This window comes from Castor canadensis, chromosome 18, assembly GCF_047511655.1.
Source record: "Castor canadensis chromosome 18, mCasCan1.hap1v2, whole genome shotgun sequence".
NCBI classification, from domain to species: domain Eukaryota; kingdom Metazoa; phylum Chordata; class Mammalia; order Rodentia; family Castoridae; genus Castor; species Castor canadensis.
Genome location: NC_133403.1, coordinates 29991565 through 30007859, shown reverse-complemented (window position 1 = coordinate 30007859; position 16295 = coordinate 29991565). Strand labels below are relative to the sequence as shown.

Genomic DNA, 16295 nt, shown 5'->3' with positions numbered 1-16295 from the left:
AGGAGATAATATAAACATCCTGGGCAGGTTCAGAGTGCTTCAAAAGATATTAATGCTGCACAAAACAATGGAGTGTGAGCAAGACAATGAAGTTGGAAATAAATGGAGGTTTGAGCCAGTGGGGCACAGGAGGAAACAATACTTCCTGTATCATTCTTCTATTTACTAATAGTGTTTGAGCTATTTGATATTTTAGAGGCATTTAAAAGAAGCATAGCTAATGTCCATAGTGTTCCAGTTTGCTGGAGTTGTTTAATAATACTGCTTTTCTTTCTAATGTTCCCTAACTGTGTGATCTCTCTTCATGACTTTCGCTAATTATTACATCGTAGTGAACCAGAAGAGTTACTCTCCTTCTCAAGGGAGAGCTCATCAGTCTTTTAGCCCTTTATGAGGCTGTCATAACAATAATCAGACCTTGCTCTTTTGTGGATCCTTCTAGATCATTGTGAGTAATGTAAAATTTACCCCAATGGTTCTGAAATGAACTAGAATAGTACATGAATTAGATCAACTCCAACGTCATGCTGTGTGACACTGAATGGTCACTTCCTATTCAGTTTCTGACCCCAAATTATGCCCCAAAGCATTGTCCAAAATAGCTATTTAGCTATATATTTTTCTGATAAGCTCTTTGGAAATTCTAGAGTGAAATGAAAGACATAATTAGCATGTTTCATTCACAAGATTCCAATAATATAGAGATGCCCTGAATGTGAATAGTAATTCTGGCCCATCATCAACTTTTTGTGGAGAAACTAAAATACAAAGATAAACTCCCAAAGAAATTAAAATATAAACTATTAAGTCAACACAGAAGTGAATTTCAAAATCAAATAATTTTACCTTTGCACATTAAAATCCAATAAAAGTGCAAGCTCCTCAAATTTAAGTACAAAGAATGTAAAGCCCTTCCTAATTTTTATTCTTCCCAGTGTCAGCCATATGGCTTCTGGATGCTTGATTTGATCTGGAATTCCTCCAGCAGCTACCTTCTGGGCTCCTGGAGTAGGTGTCATCCCTCAGGGCCCTCAGAAGTTGAATTAGGTCTATGTCTACTTTTTCATGAGCCTTAGTTCTGATCAAATGAAATGATTATCATAACGTCAACACCATACCCAGCACATTCAGAATAGAAGCTAATCCAAGAAAATGAGGCCATTTTATGTAAAATGATGTTTCTAGGATCCTACATTTGACATAAACCAAGAATGTAACTGACACTATGTGAAGGATTGCAAAGGAGAGAAAACACTCTTCATGTCAGTTTTTCTAAGATGCCAGTCAGTCTATGCTGTTGATCAGACTTGAGATGTAACTTGTGGGGAAGCGATCTCTCATTAAGGCATTGAGTATGACAAAATATATTTGCAAAATCTTGAGGGCTATATCAAACAGTGCATACTGTCTCCTGTCTCATAGAGGCTGCAGAAAGTATTGGCTATGTGCTCTGGTTTTGTAACCAGAGTTCAAATTTCAGTTATGCCACTTACTATAATGACATAGGATCATTGAGAATCTGTTTTCTTACTTGTAAAATAAGGATTACAGAATTTACCTTAATAGTTTCTTGCAAGGATGAAGTAAATTATATATAAAGGCCTTAAAAGAAGTGCCTGACACTTGGTATTATAAAAAAGTATCTATGCTCATGATTGCTGTTAATGTTATTTTCCAAGCAAGTACTGACCATGTTGCATTTTGCAACAGTTGGAACCTTCCATTGGAGGCAGCATGAATCATAAAGATGTAGGTGAGACAGTCTTCTTTTAATTTATAAAGTATTCCAAACATCTTAGTATGTTTTCCTTCTCAGTAGGGTCTGATGATTCTAGACCCTACACTGAGCTGAATGAAGTTGCTGTCTGGTGGCATATCACCCATCTTCTTTCTAGGAGTGTTTGTTTCAATCCTCGATCTTAATAGCTGCTGTCAGTGCCTTAGCTTATAGAATTGTTTAAGTCTAAGAAACCTACTTCTTGGGCACAGCTTCCCTCTTATAACCTCATCATTTGTTTTTATTTTTAATTTTATTTTTTATTTATTTGTTTTTTTTATTAATATGTGCATACAATGCTTGAGTCATTTCTCCCACCTACCCCCACCCCCTCCCTTACCACCCACTCCGCCCCCTCCCTCTTCCCTCCACCCCCTCGATACCCGGCAGAAACTATTTTGCCCTTATCTCTAATTTTGTTGAAGAGAGTATAAGCAATAATAGGAAGGAACAAGGGTTTTTGCTAGTTGAGATAAGGATAGCTATACAGGGAGTTGACTCACATTAATTTCCTGTTCATGTGTGTTACCTTCTAGGTTAATTCTTTTTGATCTAACCTTTTCTCTAGTTCCTGGTCCCCTATTCCTATTGGCCTCAGTTGCTTTTAAGGTATCAGCTTTAGTTTCTCTGCGTTGAGGGCAACAAATGCTAGATAATTTTTTAGGTGTCTCACCTATCCTCATATCTCCCTTGTGTACTCTCGCTTTTATCTTGTGATCAAAGTTCAATCCCCTTGTTGTGTTTGCCCTTGATCTAATGTCCACATATGAGGGAGAACATACGATTTTTGGTCTTTTGGGCCAGGCTAACCTCACTCAGAATGATGTTCTCCAATTCCATCCATTTACCAGCAAATGATAACATTTCATTCTTCTTCATGGCTGCATAAAATTCCATTGTGTATAGATACCACATTTTCTTGATCCATTCGTCAGTGGTGGGGCATCTTGGCTGTTTCCATAACTTGGCTATTGTGAACAGTGCCGCAATAAACATGGGTGTGCAGGTGCCTCTGGAGTAACCTGTGTCACAGTCTTTTGGGTATATCCCCAAGAGTGATATTGCTGGATCAAATGGTAGATCAATGTTGAGCTTTTTAAGTAGCCTCCAAATTTTTTTCCAGAGTGGTTGTACTAGTCTACATTCCCACCAACAATGTAAGAGGGTTCCTTTTCCGCGCATCCTCACCCACACCTGTTGGTGGTGGTGTTGCTAATGATGGCTATTCTAACAGGGGTGAGGTGGAATCTTAGTGTGATAACCTCATCATTTCAAGCTGGAGAATGGCTTCTGGTAGATTTTTCAGCTATCCATGTTTCTGAGGCTCTTGTTCCCAGGGCCTCAGTGAGTTCCTAGATTATTACCATTTCCTCATGAAGTCATATTTTCCTCTTCTTTTGAATGATCCTGGTCTTGAGTTCACATTTCTGTCTGGTATTTTTTTTATTTTATATTATTTTTAATTAACATACATTAATAATATGAGGGGATTTCATTGTGATAATTCCATATGTGCATACAGTGTACCTTGAACAAGTTCACCCCTCCATTATACTTCCATTCCATCCTCCCCTCCCTTTTCAGTGTTTGGTGACTTTTCTTATGCTGTCCTCATATGTGTATATGCAGTGTACTTCAATCCTCTTTACCCTTCAGTATTCTTTCCTTTCTACCTCTGCTCTCTCACTTATCTTCCCCTGCAACGGCCCCATATCCATTCATGTCCTGTTATTATTATCACTATCATTTTAGGTCTAGGTTCCACAAATGAGTAAAAACATGTGAGATTTGACCTTTTGAGCTTGTCTTATTTTGTGTAGCATGATGATTTCCAGTTCCATGCATTTTCCTGCAAATGACATAATTCCATTTTTATTTATGGGTAATATTCCATGGTTTGAATGTATATATGTATCTATAAAATTTCTTTATCCATTCATCAGTTGTTAAGCACCTCCACTGTTTCCACTCTTTGGCTATCATGAAGTGAGCTACAATAGACACAGATATGTAGGTATCTCTCTTGTATATTTATTTATACTCCTTTGGATATGTCCCAAAGAGTGGTGTGGCAGGGTCATAAGTTAAGTCTATTTTAGTTTTTTGTGGAACTACCATACTGATATCCATAGTGGTTGTATTAGTTTACATTCCTAATGAATGAGGGTTTCATTCTCCCTGCCCCCCACATCCTCACCAGCATTTTTTGTTATTTTTTTGATGATTGCCAATCTGATTGGGGTGAAATGGACTCTTAGTGCTGCTTTGATTTGCATTTCCTTTATGGTGAAGGATGTTGAACATTTCTTTGTGTATGTATTGGACATTTTTATTTCTTCTTCTGAGAACTGTCTTTTCAATTCATTTGCCCATTTATTAATTGGATTATCTGTGGTTTTCTGCTCTCTTTTTTGAGTTCTTTGTATATTCTGGATGCTAGTCACTTCTGGCAAAGATTTTCTCATTCTGTGGGTTGCCTCTTGATTATTTTGATGCACCGAAACTTTTTAATTGAATGCCATCCTATTTGTCATTTCTTGCTCTTATTTTCTGGGCAATTGGAGTCGCAGTGAGAAAGTAATTACTTATGCCTATATCTTCTGGAATTTTCCCTATAGTAGTTTCAACGTTTCAAGTCTTACATTAAGATCTTTGATCCATTTGGACTTGATTTTTGTATAGGGTGAGAGATAGGGTTTAGTTTCAGTCCTCTGCATGTAGATAACCAGTTTTCCCAGCACCATTTTTTTTTATTATTATTCATATGTGCATACAATGCTTGGGTCATTTCTCCCCCCTGCCCCCACCCCCTCCCTTACCACCCACTCCGCCCCCTCCCTCTCCCCCCACCCCCTATTTTGCCCTTATCTCTAATTTTGTTGAAGAGAGAGTATAATCCCAGCACCATTTTTGAAGAGGATATCTTTTCTTCAGTGTGTGCCTTTGGCTCATGCTTATATTTTTCTTACATGGCCTCTCATTGTGAGAGATATGAAGCAAATAAGTCCAAGTTTGTCAATAACATCCTTTGTTCAAACCAGTCCTACTCATTTTCACTTCCCTGAATTGGGTGTATAACACTGAAAATCATACAGTTGCTTGATGTGTATAAGGTGGAAATTAAAGTGGTCCTTCAGAGAGGGACAGCAAATATTTTGTATAATAATGGAATATACTATACTGTCCCTTACCTAAAATCTGTATTAGTTAAATATTGCTGTGTAGCAAATTACCCCAACATTGGGCAGCTTAAAGCAGCAAACATGGCTGCAAACATGTACTATTGTTCAATTTTTGTGGATCAGGAATACAACCATGGCTTAGCTGTGCCCTCTGATTCTGAGTCTCTCACAGGCTTCAACTGAAGTGTTAGCCTGCAGAGTTTAAAAATATTATATAAGTCCCATTTTATTTATTTTGCCTACTAATATCAACTTTTCCTAATGTCTTTGATTTCATCTGTACCGTGTGCTATAAAAGTTGATTGCAGAGTATTTCTGTTTTGGATAGAGCACATATCTCTTTTTAAAAAGAGAGATTTTTGTCTTACAGAGTACTTTTGGAAAATTTCCAAAAATCTCCTAGTATCTACCATGGTGCCAGGTACTAGACACACACACACACACACACACACACACACACACACACACACACACACACACAAACACACATGAAAAGCATATTAAGCAATTATTAAGCTTGGAATTTGTGTTATGGTGACTAAAATGATAATACTTTTAAATGAATGAATTAATTAATATTCCAAAAATTTCTTCTTTGAATTAAATTTGCAATGAATTACTCACTGTTGACTACTTTTTAGTAGTAGTTCTCACCTACCACTCTGAGCAGATTTCCTGTATTCCATGGAGTTTTAAAAGCTATGAGTCATATTCATGCATAGATCAGTATAAACACAAATGATCATGACTTTCTCTTTCAATATCTGCTTCAGAATGGTGCTGTTCATTGATTTACTTTTGATTTCAGCATTGGAAAGATATTTGGTGATCACAATAATTTCACTTTGCTCACAAAATTCCTCTTTTTGTCTTTAGAAAGTGTCTATCCAGTCTCTATTTCTAACAGTTTTAATTTTTAAAAAAATGTTTTATAACTAACTGAAATCCTCAGATTAATTCCTAGTCTCTGACTGCCCTTAAAATATTTGAATATTAATCATTTAAAATTTTCTCTGGTTAAATATCATTAGTCTTCAACTACTTATGTGGCCCCTCACTATCCTTGTAACTCTTTGTAAGGCCCAAAATTACACACAATTTTCCAGGCCAATCAATGTGAGCAAAGTGGCTCTGCCTCATTATGTAACCTACAATTGCATTATCATTCCTCTTAGATGCACCGTACTGTTGACTTACACATATTGAACCTGCAGTCAGCTAAAGTCTCTTAAGATTTTGCCCCACAGCTTTCTTTCAAGCTACTTTTACACTCTCCTGTACTTTTACTGCTGGGCTTTTAGATGTGAGAACTTTGTACAATGATTCCTACTAAATTTCTACTTTTAAAGTTTTTATTTAGTAGTTTAGCTTGTTAAGAGCTTTTAGATATTTATCTGTCAACCAAGGATTAGTAGTTTCTCCCATTGTTGTTAATCAGTTATATAAATTTGGTACAAATATCAAATTTACCCTGATGAAAATGCTGCCTGACAGTGATTAGGGACAGAGATCTTTAGCATGCTAATAGAATCCTAGCTTCAGATTGTATTAATCCTCCATTCATATAGTTGTTCATTTAATTAGAATTACAAGCTTACTTTTCTCCAATTTAGACAAAATCTTTTAATTGTATCATTCTATTTTAGAAAGTGGTTTGGTCTTTCATAACTTGTATACTGAAGAGCCTTCATGACTTGGTCCCTCCCTACCCAGCTTCTCTATTTTTTACTCAGTATTTCTAGCCCCTTCCTCTCTACATTCGAGTTTCTATTCCTTAAACATGTTCCCTCTTTCACTTTCCACTGCCGATCATGCAGTGTTTCCTCTGCTTGGATTCTCTGCCACCCTATCTTTCTGCAAGTTGTTGGCTTCTCATCACTGTGTCTTAGTTTATTTTTAATTTTTACTTTAAATTTATTTTGGTTTTTGGTGGTACTGGAGGTTGGACCTCACATTGCTAGGCAAGCTCTTGAGCCACAATCCCAGTTCTTTTTTGTTTTAGTTTATTTTTCAGATAGGGTCTCACATTTTTGCTTGGGTTGGCCTAAGATCAAGGTCCTCCTATTTTCCCCCTCACCAGGAGCTTGGATTACAGGTGTAAACTGCCACAGCCAAGTGTACACCACTATACCCAGCTTGGTTTTTCTTTTTTTTTTTTTTGAGATATTGTCTTTTTCTTTTTTTCTGGCTAGCCTCAGACTGCAATCTTCCTATCTCTACTCCCCATGCACTACCATGCCTGACCCTCAAACACAATGCTTCTCATCCCTACTGAGGTCAGGTGAGGTACCAAAGACTGGCTAGGTCTTAGTTTCAATATTACTACTTCTGAGAGATTTATCTGACATTCTCTTGTTCCTATTCTTGTTCCCGTATCTTGCTTAAAAACAGTAAATGGTACTGTCTTCAGTCTATTGGGACCTGCTTCTCATTGAAAGAAATAATGGTTATATGCTGGTGTTGGAAATTTCAAGCTCTGGGTAGTAGATTTCCCCAAGAATCTCCCTCTCTATTCATTAAATATTCATTTAATCATTGCTTTTTTTTGCTCCCTAAGTCTTCACAAACCACTTTATAATTTGTTCTAGAACTTTTCAGGGAAGTAGATGAAGCTTTATAGACTAGATTTCCTTATAATTAAGCATATTTGCCACTCTTTAATTCTTAAGTCTTTTTCCCATTTATCTTCATTTCTCAGATTTTATGAATATAAAAATATGTCTTGCTGAAGGTGGCACCAGTGCAAGCAATAATTATTAGTCCTTATGTCTAGAACATTAACTGTTGTACACAAAGGTAGCTAATTAAGAGCTACTCTGGATTAGAAAAAAGTAGCTCAGGCCAAGTCTACAGACTTTGGAACTATATGCTCTGTGACTTTCCTTTGGCCTTAAGGTTCCTTAGAAATGGTCCTCAGTGGCTTCCACTGGTTTCTAGGCAACAGACTTGTGCTGCCCTTGTTGCTTAGTCAAAAACAGAATGTCCTAAGTAATTACTGATTGATATTTACTATTGATCTACAGAAAATATTAGTATTTTTAAAAAAACCTTTTGGTGACAGTTGGAGCCCTTCCATTATAATTGGATCACTGTCATCTTCTATTAAACAGGAGAATTCATAATTGTATGACATGAACACTCACAGAGCTGTCTAATGTACTCATAGATGCTTTTGTTTCTGTCAGAAATTCCCTTTAATCTTTAAAACTTAGACTTTTTTATCTTTGTGAGGATATGATCATCACTCCTAGGTTTTGTTGGGATAAACTTACTTGTGTCATTATTTCATACAATTTTAAACCAAATCTGTGCTCTCTCTTCCTTCTCATGGAGTGTGTCTTTCTGTGTTTAGGTTTTCGGGTCTCTTATTTGTTATTAGTCTTTGAACTTGAACACCAAAAATATTACTCTGACTTTAATGACTCCGCCACGATCCCAGAAGTTCATTATAAAATATATTGTAGTAAATATAATTGTATGGGGACAAATAGCTTAACTCTTGCTATCTATTATAAAATAATTTCTTACAAAGCTGTCCATTTAAAAGAGTAGGACTCAGAAAAGGTTGATTTTCTTTCTCTTAAGAGTTTTTGGAAGAGAAAAAGAAAATTAGACAAAAATATGTAAAATGTTTATTATAGAAGATTCTATTATTGTGAAACAAACATTGAGAAAAAAATCTCAAAAGGAGCCCTCCATTGTAATTGATGAAACTATTAAGACATTTAGCCTGCCACATTTCAAGTATCTGTCACATTTCAAATATCTATCATTCATGACATATATATGTTACATCCTAAATAAAATTTTTAAATGTAAGTGATGTATTGACTTATCGTTTGCATTTAAGGGGACACAACTGCTTTAGTAACATTAGCTGATGCATAGATCTCTCTGAATTAGGTATGTTTATTGCAGTTATTATTGGTTTTCCTGCTTTTTAACACTTAAAAGAAAAACAAAAAAGATTAGCTACATTTTTGAGATTTGTTTTAGTGACACTGAACAATTTAACAGTAGGATTTTGAGTCTTTTATAATTAGCTTGCACTAGAATGTCATTTACATATGTAAGTGCTTTGTATACTTAATTTTTGTTCCTAAGTTTTACTGTATTTTCTATTGAATCATTTCTTATTAGTTCAAAAGTTAATTTGTGCCTCATTTAAAATTTAGGTTAAATTTTTTGGGATACTAATATAAATAACCAAAAATAATCTAAAATAATAAAAGTGTTAGTTATGAGAGCAAGCAAGTGTACAATGGTATTTCTAAAGGCCCTTACTTCTAATTTTTGTTAAATTTATCTGTTGAATTTCATGTTTTATATTTTCTAAAATTTCTAGCAAAGTACTTTGAATTTCTGAATAGAGCTTTAAAGTTTATAAAAGTATGTCATATATATTCAATTTTTGTGTGTTGGTATAGACCACTGTCACATAAAAATAGATTCAGATATAGTTAGTTCTCAGTATTTCTCTGAGCAATCTTAAGTTTCACACATACCAGTCCAGTTAAGCTATTTTAACTCATTACTAAATATCAGATATTTTGGATGGTCAAGAAATTGTGTTCACAAAATGCTTATATTTTCAAAGACACACACAATATTATTTTTGTTGAGGGGAAAGGCAAGATTCAGACAATAGAATCCCAGCTTATTTTACTTGTATAAATCAAGTCATTTAAATAAATGAATTGTGTATGCTGACCTGTTCTACCAATGTGCTACTGGGGGTGTATGAAAAAAAGATGTGCATGGTGGTGGAAGTAGAAAGAGGCATAAAGCGTATTGGAAAAGTACCAAATGTCCCCTGCAAATGGGCCCTATTCAGAATCAGTAAGCGTATGATGAGTGAAGTGGTTTTGAATATTGCCTTTAGATTCCATGCTGTTACAAGGCCAGCCCTGAACATGGCAACTCTTATTTCCACACACAGTACCTCTTCACTCTCAATTTAACCCCAAAATCTGATGAACCCATTACTCCATACTTGATTTCATGGAACAAGGAGTAGATATAGTTACAAATGATCAATCACAAGCCGTGAACCAAAGCAGCAAGGCATTAACAATTCACACCATTTCGGTCCACTTGCTCAAGCAGAAGATGTGCCAGCATATTTAATGCACAGCTACTTCGTTCGGTTTAAGAAAAGACATGACTCAGGCTGCATTTTCAAAACAGAGGGGACTTTTCTAAGATTTTATACTTTCTATGCCCCAATGTCAACGTTCATCCACATTTCAACAATTAAAATAACCAGGTGTCCTGTAAAGGTCATAAAGTCCAAATTAAATTTTACTCAGGTAAAAAACAATATGACCTGAGAAATTCTTTTCTCCAGTGCGTCTCTGTTCTATTTGATCCTATCATACAAATCAATGTCTCTTTCAGCAGTATGATAACACTGTAGACCCCACAGGCAATATACCGTCAGTTTAATAGGATCACTGAAAAGCTAAAGCAACTGTGAAAGATTGCTCTAAGTATAGCAATCATGTGCTTATCATTTTGTTCAGTGGAGGAAATATCCAAATTTGGGTAGGCATCAGTATTTAAGAAAATGACTGCTAAATCTTTTCTCATAAGTACCTTAGGGACAATAAGATTTGACATGCAGCATGTAAACAAAAGTACACAGCAGCTGTTAGTTTTGTTTTGTTTGAATAAAAATACACAGATATAAATCAAGCAACATAGAAGATAGGATGCTCTCCATCATTCAACCTTTCAGAAGACCATGCTTTACAGTAGTGTCTCCTAGTTGTTCTGGGACCAGGAGCTTTCTAATGTTACCTAAAGGGGATAAGGAACATTAAAACACACACATACCTTGGCACTGGCTCAGACTCCCTGTAGGCATACTTCCTGAACTGGGAAGCAGTCTCTTAGTATCTTTTAAGAACACACTTTGTATTGTCCAAAAAAGACATTTTAGGTCAACTTCATTTTAAAAAATAAATTCCACCTAATTGAGGGGAAATTTCCAATGTCTTAATGTATTTCTAAACAACATCCTGCTAACAATGAGTAGTTTTTGAGGCTGAAGTCAACAGCTTGCCATCGCAGAGCATATAGAGGTTTTTTTTTATAGGTAACTGCTCTGGGCTGTACTTTTCTTTCATAGTCTCATGTACTCTGACTGAAATGTGAAAATTAGAGTATTATGTAAATTATAATTCTGGATTTTTAATTGGCATGAATTTTAATTTGAAATTGAGAGCAGGTCATTAAAGCCTTTGATTAATTCTTGTGCTTTTTGAAAATACATGAATAAAAAATCCTGATTATTTTTTGGTTTCATACTACATTCAAATGAAGTAGTCAAAGTACCTCTTTCAATGTAAGATGTTACTTTAGGAGAGGGAGATGTATAGTCCTAACTATTAGATCTTGATAGAACATTCCAGTCTCATTGATAAGTTCCATTAGCTTTGGGGTTTCTCTCTAGAGGGGTTTTTGGCTCTGCAACCATCATGTATCCAAATGTTGGAACTTTTTATTAGTGATGAAATGGTTTTAACATAAGATCTTTTTGAAGGCTGAGCTGTTTATTTTGGTATTTAGCATTTGAATTCATTGCATTTGATGTCCTTGGAGGGAATTACCCTTATTTAAATAGTTATTTTGATCTCAATCTAGTATTATTGCTCTGTTATTTAAATTTTATTCTGTGTTTTTTTCCTATAGAAGTATGATTTATAACAGGGCAGCATAAAAGGGTTTCCAAGGACTTTTAAGAATACCCATCTCTAGTTTTCTGGCTAGTTCATGCTTTATTATTAAGCTCATGTGGTTTTTTTTGGGGTTTTTTTCCTGTTTGTTTTGTTTATTTATTTTACCTTCTAAATCTTAAAAATATTATAAGGAACATTAAAGTAAAATAATTTTACATACCCTAAATGTGCTTGAGGGCCTGTGGAGTGGCTCAGTGGTAGAGTGCCTGCCTAGCAAGTGTGAGGCCCTGAGTATCAGTACCACCAAAAGAAAGAAAGAAAGAAAGAAAGAAAACCTAAATGTGCCTGAAATTCTTGTATAGTCATGTTCATTTATCAAATTTTGATAAAAATGTTATTGTTATAGAAAGTTACAGGTTCTGAGTAATTTTGTATACTTATACTCATGATCTTAAAACTTACCTAAAAGGCTGTCCACACTATATATGAAGTACTTTTTTTATCCATTAGATGGTTATTGAGCATTATTTTTTCCAAATTAAAAGACACCTTGACCTGATATACTAATTAGCCTGATTTGATCATTCCACGATGTATACATCACATTATATCCCATAAACATATCTAATTTTTTAAAGTAAAAATGAAATAAAAGTAAGAACAACAATTAAGAGAAACCCATCATGATCTCCAAAGGATTTAGTGAAGGAAGGAAGTGGGAAGGGAGAAGATAAGGATGGATATAAATGAATAAGGGAAAAATAAAAATATAAAAATGCTATAAGAAGCCTCTAGGAGGGAGTAATTAATTCTGAATAAATAACATGATATTTTATCAGAAGAGGTACATTTGAATCTACCCTTGAAGGACATGAATATATTAACAGATTAAAAAAAAGTACAAAGAAATGCAAAGGAAGTGGAACAGCATGAGTGAGAAAGATATCAGTTGCTAGTTGTGTAGTTAATATACTTGCTACTTTTGCTCATTTGATCTATTTACCCATGATGCTCAGTATTAGCTCTATCCAATGAAATTACTATTTTTGGCCACATGCTCTATTTCCCAACATCCACAGTCTTAGTTGTAAAACCATTAAAATTATTAGATTAATTTTAAATCTCTCTAAATTCATAAACCAAGTTTAAACAAAATGGATAAAAAAGGATTGGTAGAGTGGCTCAACCAGTAGAGTGCCTGCCTAGCAAGCATGAGGCCCTGAGTTCAAACCCCAGTACCGCCAAATAAATGAATAAATTAAAAGGAAGTCCTGTTTTTTAAAAAATGGATAAAAAACAACTACTGACATAACATTTCATTTTTCTAGTGGTAGAAATGATCCCAGTGGAATAATCCCATTTGCCTGATGCATGCATATTTGAGGGAAGATTACCTTTTGGGGGGCAGTACTGGAGATTGAACTCCCTTTCAGAACTTCTCTCTTGCTAGGAAGGCACTTTACAGCTTGAGCTACACCTCCACCCCTTTTTGCTTTGGTTATTTTTGAGACAGGGTCTCACTTTTTGCCCAGGCTAGCCTGGACCACGAGCCTCCTATTTATGCTTCCTGCTATCACTGGGATGAAGGTTCGTAACTCTTCACTCAGCTTTTTTCCATTGAAAAGGGGTCTCACAAACTTTTTTGCCTGGAATCATGATCCTCCTGATCTTACCCTCTTAAGTAACTATGATTACAGGCATGAACCACCAGCACCTGGCTTAAAGAAACATAGTCTAACCTTCTTGAGTGAGGAAATATTTCTGAGTAGCAGCTTGAAGAGAGAGAAGCTCATGATTGGAAGGACACAGAAATAACATCCTGGGGCTCACTCCATGGGAAAGGCATTTCTTCCCATTGGTTAGCTTATCTACCTTAGGTTTTGCTAGCTCATAGTAGCATGTGAGTTTGTGCTTTTTTTTTTTAAGGCCGAAGTATGTCTATTGACCTTTCCACATCATTGCCCTAATTTCTTGCATATATTTATATAACAGTGTTTCATAGAATGAAGTTTTGCTTCAGAAAAGGATAACTACATAATAGAGGATAGCCATTGGCTAAGAACTCTTATGAGCTCTTCTTTGGTATAGAATGTTATGAATACCCAGTAAAACTAAGACAAACAAATAAACTCATATCCTTGTTAAAATCTATGGCTAGGGTTGAAAAGTCAAGTGACTTAGAAAAAAATCCTCAATTATTCACTTATATTTTAAAACTACATCTTAGACCAAGGCTCCTTTTTTTAAATGAAGAGTTCTTTAATTCCAACTGCTTAATGTATTTTATTTTCTCAATATAACACATTAGGCAGATTTATACTTCCTTTCCAAGTATTTAGGCATATCATTTTCTTATGTTTTCTGTACCTTCCTACTTAGTGGAAACATTGTTTGTTCCTGGAGTGTGCTTTGTCTTCCTTTTTAAGAAGATCATCAAAGTTACTACTTTGCAGCTTCCAAAAAAGAAAGAGCTTCTAATCCCTAGTTCAGAGGCTAACCTTTATTAGTGCTTGTGGTTATAATGAGGACCCTGCTTCCAGCAGGGAGATTCTGGAATACCGAACAGATTATTCAACAAGTTCAGAGCAGATTCTGAAGTCCCTTATAAAACCTGCTTGTGAATACTGCTTTCTTTGCGTTTACTGTTTCTGGTTTCCATAGTGTTCCTAATTACATAAATCATGTGGAGCATGGGAGCTAGTTTCCATCCAGTATCAATTCTGACACTGCTTACATTGTGGCACAATTTTAATTTTTCTCCAAGTTGTACATTTTTTCTTAAATTCTTACGGAGAAAACAAACTCTGGAAAAATTAGAGCTTGTGTTAGAAAATCTAGTACTTTTTTTTGGCATCTGTCAGGTTGACATAAAGAATCAAAAGTTATTTTGTGACAAGCATAGATGAAAAGAGTGGTGGATTTGATAAAAATTTCTCAGGTTTAAATTTAAGATCAAAATGTAAATCTTTTATCAACTATTTCACAATTTATTTGACTTTATTTCAATTTAACACCTATGTAGGTAGTGCTTTTTAATGTTCAAAAGTATACTAGGGTAAATGAGTGTACCAATTAAAGGTGTATAAATTAAAATCGAATACATGGCAAAAGATGAAAGTTGTGGAAGTAAACTAAAAGTGCTGATGATTCTTAAACTTTCTTTAGGAAAAACTATAATCAAAGTTGATTTGTTTTATACATTTTTTGAAAGTTTAAAGAGTTATAATTCTGAAAATAACTTACTCTTTCAGATTTTATTTCATAGTATATGTGATCTTGTATTTTTTAAAAGCTTGAGGCACCTGCTATGATAAACTTTATAGAGAAAAGCATTTTCTCCAAGAGCATGAAAATAGGATTGATAGGTGAATTTCAGGAATTTGCTTCTCAAACTGGATGAGTAAATTTTATGCATGCATCCAAAAAGATATCTAAATAATCATTGGGTCATAATTTCCTTTTAACTTTATTATAATAGTAGAAAATCTTAAAATTCTCTCTCCAACATTCTTCTAATTGCTGAATATATTAGACTTTAAGTTGTGCTTTGGTAGAGATTGTAGGACTTGGTGCCACAAAATGCATAACTTTTTTACTAAGAGCAGAATTCAGCAGAATACCAGGAGCAAAGGCCATTTGCATAACTCACCGCTCAGCCACTCAGCTGAACCTAATTGTAATTCAGTTTCCACATTGCTATGCAGGCTTCTCTGCATGAAATATGCAACATATAACACAACCAATGGCACAGACCTATTTTCTTTGGAGGCTATCTATTCGATTCCTTTTTTCAAGTCGAAACATGTACCAGAATAAGGTAGCCAAGATATGTAAATTTTTTCTCCAGTTAAAAAAAAAAAAAAGATATGTAACTATTTTGTATGTTTATATTTGAATCACACGTGTACATTTAAAGACTGAGTTTAAAAAGTGAAATAATTTCATCTTTCTGTGTTTTCCAAGTGTGCCTAAGATTTTATTTCTTGTTTTTTCATAGGAAAATTAAATCTTGAAAAATATTAGCTAGCTGTCATGTTGACTATTTTACACTAGAAAGACTTTATAAGCTAATCGTGTGAAAAAGTGTATAAACATGTCTGTCAAGTCCATATGGATGTTGCATTGCAAGCACACAAATAAATATCCTTTATTTGTTTACAAAGCTCGTGCTGAAATAGCATTCCTAAGTCCTTGACCAGTTTATATCCCAGGAACTTATAAACAAAAAGGTATGATAAAATGTCTACTTAAGATTCTCCCCCTTATTTTTAAACAGTCTTGCCACCCTGTTATATGGGTTATTTAAGGAATGGTTATGTAAGGACAAGCCTGGAATAGGATGGCTTATAAAGGTATGGATTATATTTTATGAATAATTTCCAGATGCGATGTTTTAGGTAGATAGATTCCTCTACAGGAAGCTATATACAGAAACAACACGGATCTTACAATTTTATCAGGACAATGCAAGTAGATTTCAGCAAGGTTGGTTCCAACTCATCTGTGATAAATGAGAAGATAAGGCAATCAGTGCACACCATGACACTCTGTGCAGCTAGTTAGACACACTTCAGAACTATTCAGGTGTGCTCACAAAGCTTATGAGTCTTGCATGGGGGGTGTCTCAATATAAATACATCCTTCATGGTGGCCACT

General features: G+C 34.9%; 1 pseudogene; it reads left to right on the top strand.

The window, feature by feature from the left end:
- Positions 1-16295, top strand: part of LOC109676735 (doublecortin domain-containing protein 1-like) — a 1027711-nt pseudogene that overhangs the window by 975200 nt on the left and 36216 nt on the right.